We start from the raw sequence: 11,711 nt of genomic DNA on the forward strand, positions 1-11,711 counted from the left end.
TATGTTCCATTTTTTTGTTGTGATTCTTTTTGCATTTATTTTTTTCCATACATTTTGTGTTGTCACAAAAGCTACCACACATCCCTTTGCATTTATTTAATCAGAAGATAACGTGATAGTTGGTTTTACCATCCGTCTAGCATATTATTAGTAGGTTAGGGTTTGGAAAATTGACAGAGAAACAGATGTTGAGATTATTTTATGTAGCTTGAATACCATAATGACATACAGTTGTCAGAAGCTTCTATTTTCTTATTTTAGGAAGATGATTATTTTATGGAGGAAATGGCTCAACTTTTTACAACCCAGAGGGGAGAGGAAAATAAAATGAAAGACCTGAAGAAAAAATCTAAGTAAGGAGTGATAGATGTTTAGTCTGTGCCTAAAAGTCTGTGCAGAACACGTGCAATTTATGAAATTGTTCTAAGGGAATAATTCTGGCTGTGCCTACTTCCCTCACAGATACATATTTAATGGAATAAGGAAAAATAAATCTATAGTCTCATGATTTGCACATCCTTGGTCTGCTGTGAAGTGTGACAGGAAGGAGACACCATTTCTGTTAGTTGCAGCTTAATAATGTATTATGCAGAGGTTACTCCCTTTCTCAGAAGGAAACAGAAGGCTTGCAAATGAAGAACTTGGATATGCTTGGCATGTCTTCATTCCCTTTTTGCTATGCTTATCAGTCACAGTGGGGAAGAAAGATCTAGCTGGTGTCCAAAGGACAAAGGTCAAAAAAACCTCAATTTCCATTTTTTTTCCACATTTAGTGTCTTACTATTGGACTTCCAGATATGAAATATTGAGATCAAAGTGGTTTTTAATTGCTCATGAGTTTGCTTCCTTTCTTCTCTGGCCACCTGCTAAAACTACATTTTAGAAAGAAACTAAGTGACAGTGGAAAATACTGTGAAAAGGACATATTACTCATATGCTTTGATACATACTTTTAGGAATGAATATCCATTCCTACCTTTCTTTTCCTCTAATTCCTCTTTTCCTGCCCATTTCATCACTGCATGTTAGTGCCAGATGTGGAAAGAATCCAATATCTGGTAAAACAATTATATTTAGTTCCCATCACTGTAGTTTAGGTCTAAATAGTTCAGGCGCTCAGCTACTTCTGGAGGTGAAACAGGTCTCAAAAATTAGTTCCTTGAGCAGTGGGGAAGCCAGTATCTATGTCTCTTTTCATCCAACATTCATGAGTAGGGCTTGAAACTTCTGCCACTGGCACCTGGGGAAACACTCTCTGACTGGAGGAAAAAAATTGAGAAAACAGAGTTGGATGTGGATTGGTGTGGCACTGAGTGCAAAGTAGGGAGAAACTTCCCTCCATGTACATGAATGTTCACATGTGAGCACACAGCCACAGAGAGAGATGTTATGTGACTTCTGAAATCTCTCTTATTTAACAAAATAGAAGAGATGAAGGATCAGTCTTTAAAAAGCACATGAAATTGGGTATGAATAGAGTGACTGTACAAGATGATATAGTCAAGTAACTCCCTGGGAAATTTGCGAAGACTTTTATTAATAATATCAAATATTCTCTTTTCTTGTTAAAGGCATAAATCTCTGTAATGAAATAGAGTTCATCACCTCCGGATTTATATTCTTAGCAGGGGTTTAGATGTTTATGGATGCCTCCCAAAAATCTAAGAGGTAATAAAGAACTACTGATCTAATAAAGACAACAGGTAGATGATGCAATATTTGAATTTAGACTACACTTTTTAATTATAGGCCCACTACATGTAATATAAGGAACTGCCTCTGGACATTCATCAGAAGTGTCTCCTTTTGATTTACTTTCCTTGCCATTGGTTTCTAGTATTACTCAATACACAGGCAACTGGGAAGGGATGTATCTGATAGTAAAACTATTTTCATTAAGATATTTAAGAAGTAGAGTGTATATTTTTTACGTGCAGCTTCAATAAAAATTCACTGTTCATTGTGCTTTAAAACAACAATGGTTATTTCCAGTATTACCATAAGATTATTAGATTAATCCACTGATCACGTTATTTAGTCTTTATTCTCTGTCCTTTTATTTGTTTTAAAATATGAATTTCATGAGTGTTACTGACAGCCAAGAACAAAGAAAAGTCAGCTGAGTATCAGCTGCTCAGTGTGCTCCACTTCTCTTCTCACAGGACCATGTTTTTAATATTCAGCTATGCTGAGCCATTCTTTGAAGTGAATAAAATGTAGATATTAGCAAAAGGTTCATACAGAAGTTCTAGATCCAAGCATTCTTTGTCCCAGTGAAGACTCTGGTTCAAATTCCATATTTTTTGTCATAGTCTAGTTCCAGGCTCTGAACCCCAATTCAGGGGTATCCAGGATACTGAAGTAACAGCGATCTGAGTTTTAACTTTGTAATTAGGGTCCATCTTAGTAACATGCAGTGACTTCATAACATCCAAGTGATACTATAGGTGATACTGTTGTAAATGCAAGTAGAGTCTTTTAAGGTCTGTCAGGAAAGCTGTTAGGATTAAGAATTCATTATTAGAAGAGACAAACCAGAAAATAGTGGGTATTTGAGATATTTGAGAAGTGTCAGTGTAGTTTTACATGATTAAACTACACACCAAAAGAATGGAAAAGAATTAGCTGTCAAAGATAACAGGCAGGGACTAAAACTACAGAAGGATGAATTGGGATCACTTCAAAGAGATTATTTTATCCTTTGGGTAGATGTGTAGGAGAACTGGATTCCAAGATTATTCTTTTCCTTGGAGAACTAACCAGAATAATGAGATGGTCTTTACAGTCTTCAGTTTAACATAACCAGGATCAGTAATTTAGCACTTTTATATATTGAACAGATCTGCACTGGGAAACGCTAAAGACAGCAATCAGCATGATACAGACTGTTCTGTAGCTTTGACCTACAAGTACATTTTATAGCTGAGCTGGTGTCAGGATTCTGTCTGGCTGCTGCACCAGCCTCAAAACACAGCCCAGCTCCCTCGTACTACTTGCAAGCAATTCAGACACAGAATATTTTGGGGATCGTAAATGAGCAACATCTATTCCCAGGGTAAGGCAAGTCTATTTCACAAGTTACTTTATGGACCATATGGTTATACTTGGTTACGTTCAGTCACAGAACATCACATAAGGCAACTTAATCCAGTATATGCAGATCCCATGCAATGCAAATGGAGCATCATTTCCAAGCTTTAAAGGAGCCTTGTCCTCTTCCCTGGGGAGCAGAGTGTAGACTATAGTTTTAAATCAAACTTCTCATAAACTTTTAACACTCCAGTCTTTCCAAAAACCATGTCAGCTTCCAACCTGGTGTGATGCAACTTATTATCTGTATGTCTGAGCATAAAAAAGGCACTCTGGTGTTCTTCTAAAATTATGCTGAAAATAGAATATGAGATTGCAATCAGTGAAGAGAAGTCAGAATTGCTTTAGGTTTTTAGTACAGTCCTTGCCAAAACCAGCAAAGCATCCCTGAGGCCTCCTTATCCAGTATGCTGAGCCGAAGCCTTCTGGAAACAGCAGGCTCAAAGGTTGCTAAGCCAGACACTCTCTTAGATAATTTTAAGGCTTATAACTAGGACATTTTATTATTATACAGGGAAATAGTTCTCAGTCTCAAATATGGCACGTATTGGATGTAATTATGGGGTGAACAAGACAGAAAGCATTGCTCAAGAGGCAAGGAAGGAGTTAAGCATTATGCACTCAAAGGTAGGATTCTGTCCCAGGCTAACAGCCCTCCAACACAACTTCCCATTGTTCACAGGTCTGGGGAGCTCCTAGGGTAAAGTACTTTTTTGGCTGTTGATGTCAGGAATGCTATCACTCCTGTGATATAATTTGGTTTTCTGTGTAATTACATCCTGGCAAAACCCTATTTCTAATAGCACAGCTAGGATTTTCTGTTTAAAATGCATTGTTGACTTTCCGCTGGAACGCCGTATTTGGTTACATTCCACTCTCATTCTGGAGCTCTCTGTACGTCCCCGAGCACAATAGCGTCCTTATGCACTACCTTGGCCTCCAGGTCATGAACTACAATTATCTCTTTTCATGGCAACAATCTTTATAACCTAGAGACTACTCCCAGGGACAACATCATAAAGAAGGATTGCCATATGCATAAATAAAGATGAATAGATATTGGCACTCCTCAGAGTTTTTGCCATTGATTATGGAATGTTGATTAACGCCATAATCACTACCTCCCCTCATAAGCGGTAGCGGCATTTTGTGCTGGCTTCACTTTTCTGTCTTCACATCTGCTGCTTTCTCTCCAGTCCCTGGCTCTTGTCACCCATCTGATTCATCCTCATAGCATGATGACAAAAGTCACAATGTTTGGTTGCCAGCGAGAAAATTTCAGAGGAACAATTTTGAATCTGATTGTTCTCGACTAACATGCTGCCTCAACGGATTATAGCACTTTTATATGCAGTTGCTTTTTGCTAGGTCCATCTGTCTGCGCTCCAAGCTGTGCTCCTAAGATTTGACATTTTAGGCAGTTCTGATTCTCTTTTCTCTCGTTCAGTATCAGTTTTTAAGAACAGAAATCCAGTCAGAAAGGATATTTGGGGAGCAGTAAACAAAACCCATGATTATTATTAGCACTCTTCAAGCTATTAACCACAATTCTTTGTATTTACTTAACATTACTTTAAAAAAAATTATCTATAACTCATCTACAAGGCAGATGAGTAAATAGCACCTGTACTGCATGTAAGTAACTTGAAACCAGAAATCAGACATTCAGTAATCCACAGAAGGATCTTATCCACTCTAACAGCTACTCCCAAAGCACTAATTACTACAATATTCCCTGTCCTCATTAGATCAATTATTTGAAAGTTCATCTTCACTTCATTTAGGGTGATCACCTGCGTTTACAGGCAATGAGTGACTCGTGAAATGCAGCTGCACAGAACATGATCAGAAACACTACCATAGAGATTGCTCTGCTCTGCTACGTTAGAAATGTATGTCAGAGTAAAATAATTAATTTACATGCATTGTCATTTTATGCAACATATGTTCATTTTTTAAATACTTGCCTTGCCAGAAGCTAAGGAACCAGCCATAAAGATAAACTAAAGCAGACAATGTCTGGTAAAGTTTAGAGTAGAAATTGCTCCAAGTCGTACTGCGCTGTTCTAGTTGTCCTCCTGTAGAGTTTAAAATATATAGTCACATCAAGCTGATTAGGTTAGTCCAAACACACTAAATGAAAATTACTTGGTTTTGTTATCAGGGAAGTCTTTTGGTTTCATGAGGAAAAAATGCTTGAAGGGAGTTTTTCAGCCAACACCAGCACAAATTTTGTGTGAATGACCACCAAGGCTTATGCACGTATTTTGTGTATCTGGTGTATTTGGAACAAGTAGAACAAAAGGACTTAATCCTTTTTGTTCCTCTACTGTGGGCCATGTATCTGAAAAATAGCATTGACCCTAAATGCCCCAGGTTCCTATTGCAACAGGGTAGCTAGGAGCAGGAGAGGAGTAAAATACATATGTAAGTGGTGTACAAATATGTGAAAGCCAGAAAAAAATAAACTGGAAGTTTTTTCAGTTGTACAGGACAGAGGAGAGGAAAATGGTCCCTCAAACTATAATATCCCAAATAATAACATTTAAACACTGTCATTTCATTTTCTACGTCAAAAGATTGAATTTTTTATTGTTTTGTAAATAAAGTCATACTTAATGAAAGATCTAATGAAGCCTTTCAGAGACAGGGAATTTCTGAAAGAAGTAGAGGTTGTAAAGATATTATCGTTTCCCTTTATTCAGTAGTTGGCAGAAAGAAGAAAAAATATGGCAAACCAGAAGTTCTACTTCTCTGGAGATACCTAAGTGTGCAGTTGTTACTCCTCAGGTCCTATCATGAGAATGTGGCATATGGATAATGAACCCAACTTTTAAATCTTGTTTTTCCAAAATGCTTGTAGACCCGTGCCAGTGTGTTAGATGTATGAAGTGACCCATTGCTGTCAGCTCCTAGAACATTCAAGCCTGTTTCTTTCGATGATAGGAATTCATCCTCCTTGAGACTTGCCCCAAGATTTAGCTGTGTGCAGATTCAGGGGGGAAAAACAATCCTCAAGGTGTGTTCAATTATGTGTTAGCACAGGGAATTAATCACACTAAGCAGGACTCCCATAGGGTGGATATAGAGCAAATCCCCTTAACATCTACCCCTGCAATCCAGAGGGGTCAGCAAACAACAAGTGTGTTCTCTCCACAACAGAGCAGTAGAACTGAATGATAAGTAATATCCTACTTTCTGTTCAAAGTACAGAAGCAGAGTAAATGTTCTGAAGGATCCCTCAAAATTTGTAAAATAATGAGAAGTTTAATTGGACAAATGAAAGGGGTAAAACGTAGAAAAACACTAGCCCAGTAGTGAAAACAAGCTTGTCCAGTACAGCAGAGAGCATAATATGCTCTCAACATTTGACAATGAGCAAGCAGCTGCTATGTCCTCACGCCTTTCCATTTTTAGAAATGCACATCCATAGAGAATACAGTTTTATGTAGAAGGAATTGCCTCTCACAGATAGAAAATTACCTGAACACCAGCATAGCTTATTACCCACTGCTGTCAGGATTTATACACTAGAGAAACTGCAGTTCCCAGGAAGGTGTGCTGTCCCTTTAAAGAATTCAGGTTTAGTGCCTGATGTTCAGAGAATCTTTTATCTGTTGAATGATCTTCACTGAAAAAATAACATCTGAACTGAGCCAGCTAGAATACATTTATGTCCATAGAAAATCAGGAATTCTTCCGCTATTCCTAGATAAAAGCAGAAAAAAAAATTATATCCCTGTTTTTACAGGCTGTCTATTATGGACAAATACCATCTAAAAGGGAATCCAGAACATTCCCATTCAGCCTGGTGACAGACTACGTAGGTAGGCTGGAACTGAACCGAGCTCTGTGTGTCTGTGTGGCAGCAGAGGTGACAGGAGAACACCATTTGCAGTGAGGCAGCCAAAGAGCAACGACAGCAGGGATGATGGTAGTTGCAAAGTGCCAGCAGACTCAGCTTTGGAACAGATTTGCCAAGACTGCCACACCATGTGATGACACAGATTCCATGCTGAATGCACAGTGACATGGAAAATGTCTCCTAGTGGTGTCCAGGCTTCACCAGTTAACTCCTCTAATAGCTGCTCTCCCCTGACTTTGTCCTGTTTCACCAGCTGTTGTGCATCTCCTGTTCAGGAGACACTGGCACAGTGGAAGCATCATTAGGGAAATGCAGCAACATATGGATAGGAAAAGGGGGGCGTTATAAACAATGAGAATGTGTGTGTGTCTGTGTTCAGTATGTAAACAGGGGTGCTGTCTTACTTTAGCTACATGAGCTTGATTTGCTGTTTGTACTGTTCTGTACCAAGGAGCTCTTGGAAGTCCAGGGCATTCTGGAAGGTGCAAAAGCAAATGCACCAAGCACAGAGTCAGTTCAACCTGGCAGTGCAAAGAAACTGCAGGGTGGAGAAACTTCCTGTTAGGTGAAGAGTCAGTTCAGCATTCCAGGTGAATATCCTTCATTCCTCCTTGTCTTCCAGGGTGGAAGACATTCACCTGATGTCACCATGAGCTATGACTGGCTCTTGAAGTTTGTAGCATCAAGTGAGAACTGCTTTGAACAGCCTCAAGATCAGAGAGCTGAAACAACCTATACCTATGGGAATTAGAGCTACTGAAGCCTGGGCTTTTCTATGAATTTTTGTCTTAGGGTAACTCTTTGGTGATACAAAACTGAGGTATTTGGATGCTAGAAAGGAACAACCCTCTGAGGGTTCTCTGACATCTAATACTGTCAGCCTATGTGATAAATGCTTCATTAGAGAATGTATAGGTTCATTCAGTGGTCTTTCTTTTCTAAATACTGATTTTCACCCAACTTAGAGAAGCTTAGCTGTCCTTAAGACATATTTACAAAATAATAAAGGACAAAATGCAGAGAGATAACATGTTCTCCCTAAAACTCATCCCCTCAACTGTCTTGTTCTGCAGGTCTTGTTTCTCTATGAAGGGTAGTTAAAATAAATTATTTAGCATTTTTTTACACTTTCCTATCTGGTTTTGCCTGGTTGGTAGATAGCCTGGATGTAGCATGTGATTCCTGGCATTATTTGTTCTGCAGGTCATTAAACCCTCAGGATGATATTGGGCCAATGAAGATTGAAAAAATGATTGCACTGTCTTTTGCTTTTCCTAGATCCTGTGGCATGTTCAGCGTCTCCAGTTGTCCTGAGACAAAATTTGTAAGAGTTTTTGAGGTTTTACGATCTCTTAGTTCCCATTCAAGCAGCACACAATTTATTTGGGCCACACTTAATTAAAGGCTTTTAACAGTTTACTAGCTTTTCTACCAAGCTCTCAGTTTATGACTGAGATAAGGATGTATTCCTACATTCTGCCTCACACCTGCCTATTATGTGTTTCATTATTAAAAGCTTTCATTTGTAAAATCTCCCATGAGATGTATACCTTAGAGAGTAACTCAAATCAGGCAGTCATAACCTGTCCAATTTAACGTTTCGTAAGAAGGAAGTTTTAGGATTCCATCTGGTGCAGTAAAAAATCTCCAGATACACCACCATAACAATGCATTGGAAAAATAATCATTAGAACAATGTTAAATGGGGCTGGTATCTTACACTATGTTTCTTGGGGGCTTCTATACTATCCTTAGCAATGTGGCAGGATCAGGGAGCAACCACAGTTATTCAGCAGAATGGTGGCTTTTCTCCTCTTATTCTGAGGCCTTCCATCAAACATCCTCATCAAGGTTAGGAGCACAAACACACTCCCTCCTTCTGTACCAGTAGGTCTGTGTTAGCCCAAGTTCTGAGCCCAGCAGGCAGTGAGGATATGCCATTTCTGTGCAGTAGAGGCCACCCACTGGGGTGCACCTCTCCTGTAGCACAGAAAAGTTGTGGATGCCCCATCCCTGGAAGTGTTCAAGGCCAGGTTGGATGAGTCTCTGAGTGACCTTATCTGCCCATGGCAGGGAGTTGGAACAAGATGATCTTTAGTGTCCCTTTCAACCCCAAACCATTCTGTGATTCTATGATTCTAAGTAGCAACCTTTACAGATGGGGCCTAGTGTGGCACAGAGCCCAAAGTAATAAGACTTATTATCATTATCATTGTGGTTCTCCATTGACATAGCCAGAAATGGTGGAAGGGAGGATAAGAAGATATGGAAGAAAGCATCATCCTGAGATGGGTCATCCTGAGAAAGGAGATTATGATACATTGATTGTAGCAGATTCCCCAGCCCGCACATTTGTCGACAACTCATTTGTTTTAGGCTTATCTGCATTCAGATCACTATATGAATTCAAAGCATAGTGGATCCAATTTTCTGTTGCCTGGCACTTTGTATAACATTGGCCTCTTCTGCAAAGGAAAGGAAAAATGGATGTAAAATACTGCTCAGAATCTGGGATTGGTTTTCGTCTCACCCTAATTTAGCAGAAATGCCTCTATATTGTTATTTTTTTCCTGAGTTACCCTCTCGTGACAGAGTCAGAACAATATGACCTTCTTTTGTCCTTGTTCTACTTATATGTAGCTTATGTTCTTATCAAACCAAACCCCAGCCTCTTCTCTGCCTATAACTGCAGGTCAAAACATCAATTTTGGCAATTCAACTGCCCTCTCTGCCATTTGGAAGGAGCAAGGTGGAGACAGCTGGCAGTTAGGGGAGCACTAGGAAGCATATGGTAGCTCCGTGCAGTGTTGTCCAAGAGCTCGTAGGACAATCACTCATTTGCTTCACTGATTTCCATAAATGTACATCTCTCTTTTTTTTTTTTATCCTTTTTCATAAGCCCCCAGGATATCCATTGTCTAGGCAAAGGTCATTTTAGAAGAAACTCCATATTTTGAAAATTTTTGTTCTTTCCATAAAAGAAAATCTACTTTAAAGGTATTCTGCTACCAAAAATAACTACAGAGAAAAAATGGTGACTGATAAATATAAATAAGTGGCCAGAAACACTTTTTCAGAGACTAAGTGGGACAAAAAACCACTAGAAGACACAGTCTTAAATTAAAGGAATTATATAGCTGGGCATTTCCAACTTGTGTTTTTAGCATGGCAGCTGGTCAGAGGGTTAGGAAAATATGTGGCCATGCAATGTTGGCTGAGATCCTGCCTGATCTTGAGAGTTAAACACAGCCAAGCCCTGTAGTGTTGGATGGGAAACAGCCAAGGAAAATCCAGTGATTCAGTAAGTGGCATTCTTCCTGCACGATTACAGCAACCCTAGTGCCAGTATGGTGCTCAGGGATAGTTTTGTTGGTGGCAGTGATGTTTTAATATGAGATGTAAACTTGTTGAAAGATCTAGTGATGACCTGCACAAAGATAAGAATGTTTTGGTAATTACTTTCTTGTAATTCCACGCTCTGCTTTCTGTCATATGGGGCTTCCTTCCTGTTTTATTCTGCTGGCTAATCGTGGTCATCCCTACAATGAAACTTGTGGTTTCTTCCAAGGAGGTGGCTGCTTTCCTGCAGTAAATTCTGTTTATACACACTGCCTACAAAACATCTACAGCATTTGGTGAAGTGCATCATGAGAAGTTTGTGCCTGTATAGAGACATTTTAAATACTCTCCAGCAATACACAATACTTTGAGAACCTCTTTATACAGTTTCTTTATACAATTTCTCTCTCTACTGCAGTCATTGATTCCACCCCTGAACTGCAATATTTGTGTTGATGTAACTGTGTTTTCTAACACAGTACTTTGGACTAAAAACCCTCTAAAAGGGGACATTTAAAACTTAGATAAATTCTGATCCAGTGTGAAGTGCAACCATACAATCAGTTTCTTTAGCACAACTGTGGAGGAAGTAAATCCCAATGTAGGTCTAGATGTGGTGGAGCAAGGAGGCAGGAACACCTTCAAGTGGTTTTTAAACTGGAAGAAATAGTTTGCCACACATTTTAACCACAATTAAAACAGGTATTACCATAAGAGTAATGCTTGTTTGAAGTTTTGAAGTTTAACTACTAAACATCAATATCCAGTCTTTGTATACTGAAGTTTCCATAGTATAATTAAAAGTTTGGAGTTCATAAAGGACATAAAGAATGCTTTTGGATCCTTGGATTATAATTGTCTCCTGTAATACTCTACATAATGCACAAATATGAGTGCCTAAATGAACATTTTTGCAGAGGTCAAGCTGTAATTTTTGGTTTTTTCACTTTACAATTACCATTTGAAATAAGATTCCATGACACATCTAAATGATTATGCACAAGAGGCTATTCTAATAGTAGTAGGCTCATAAAAAATAACAAGACCAAATGATAACTGTCTCCTGACCCACACATGTATTTACAATAGAAGTACTTTAATAAAGGTAGCTACATCCTCTAGATCCCCAGACCTTTATTTGAACTCTGCTGTAGCATAATTGACATACAGAATTAGAGTGCACATTAAGACCTGGAACTGAACTTTTTCTGTAGGCTCAGCTTCACTCACATCACTCATAATATTAGAAAGAACCTGTGACAATCATATTAAAACGATGCCACCCTGACATAGATTAACAGAGTATGCAATTATATTTAAATGCTGTAATTGGAACTTGCCGTTAAGTGCTTACTGTCACTTCTCAATTCCCCTCAAGGCAAGTAAACCACTTCTTCCTTTGCTCTATAAATTTAAT

Source organism: Myiozetetes cayanensis, unplaced genomic scaffold, assembly GCF_022539395.1.
Source record: "Myiozetetes cayanensis isolate MyiCay16 unplaced genomic scaffold, myiCay2020 scf12, whole genome shotgun sequence".
In the NCBI taxonomy this organism is placed as follows: Eukaryota; Metazoa; Chordata; class Aves; order Passeriformes; family Tyrannidae; genus Myiozetetes; species Myiozetetes cayanensis.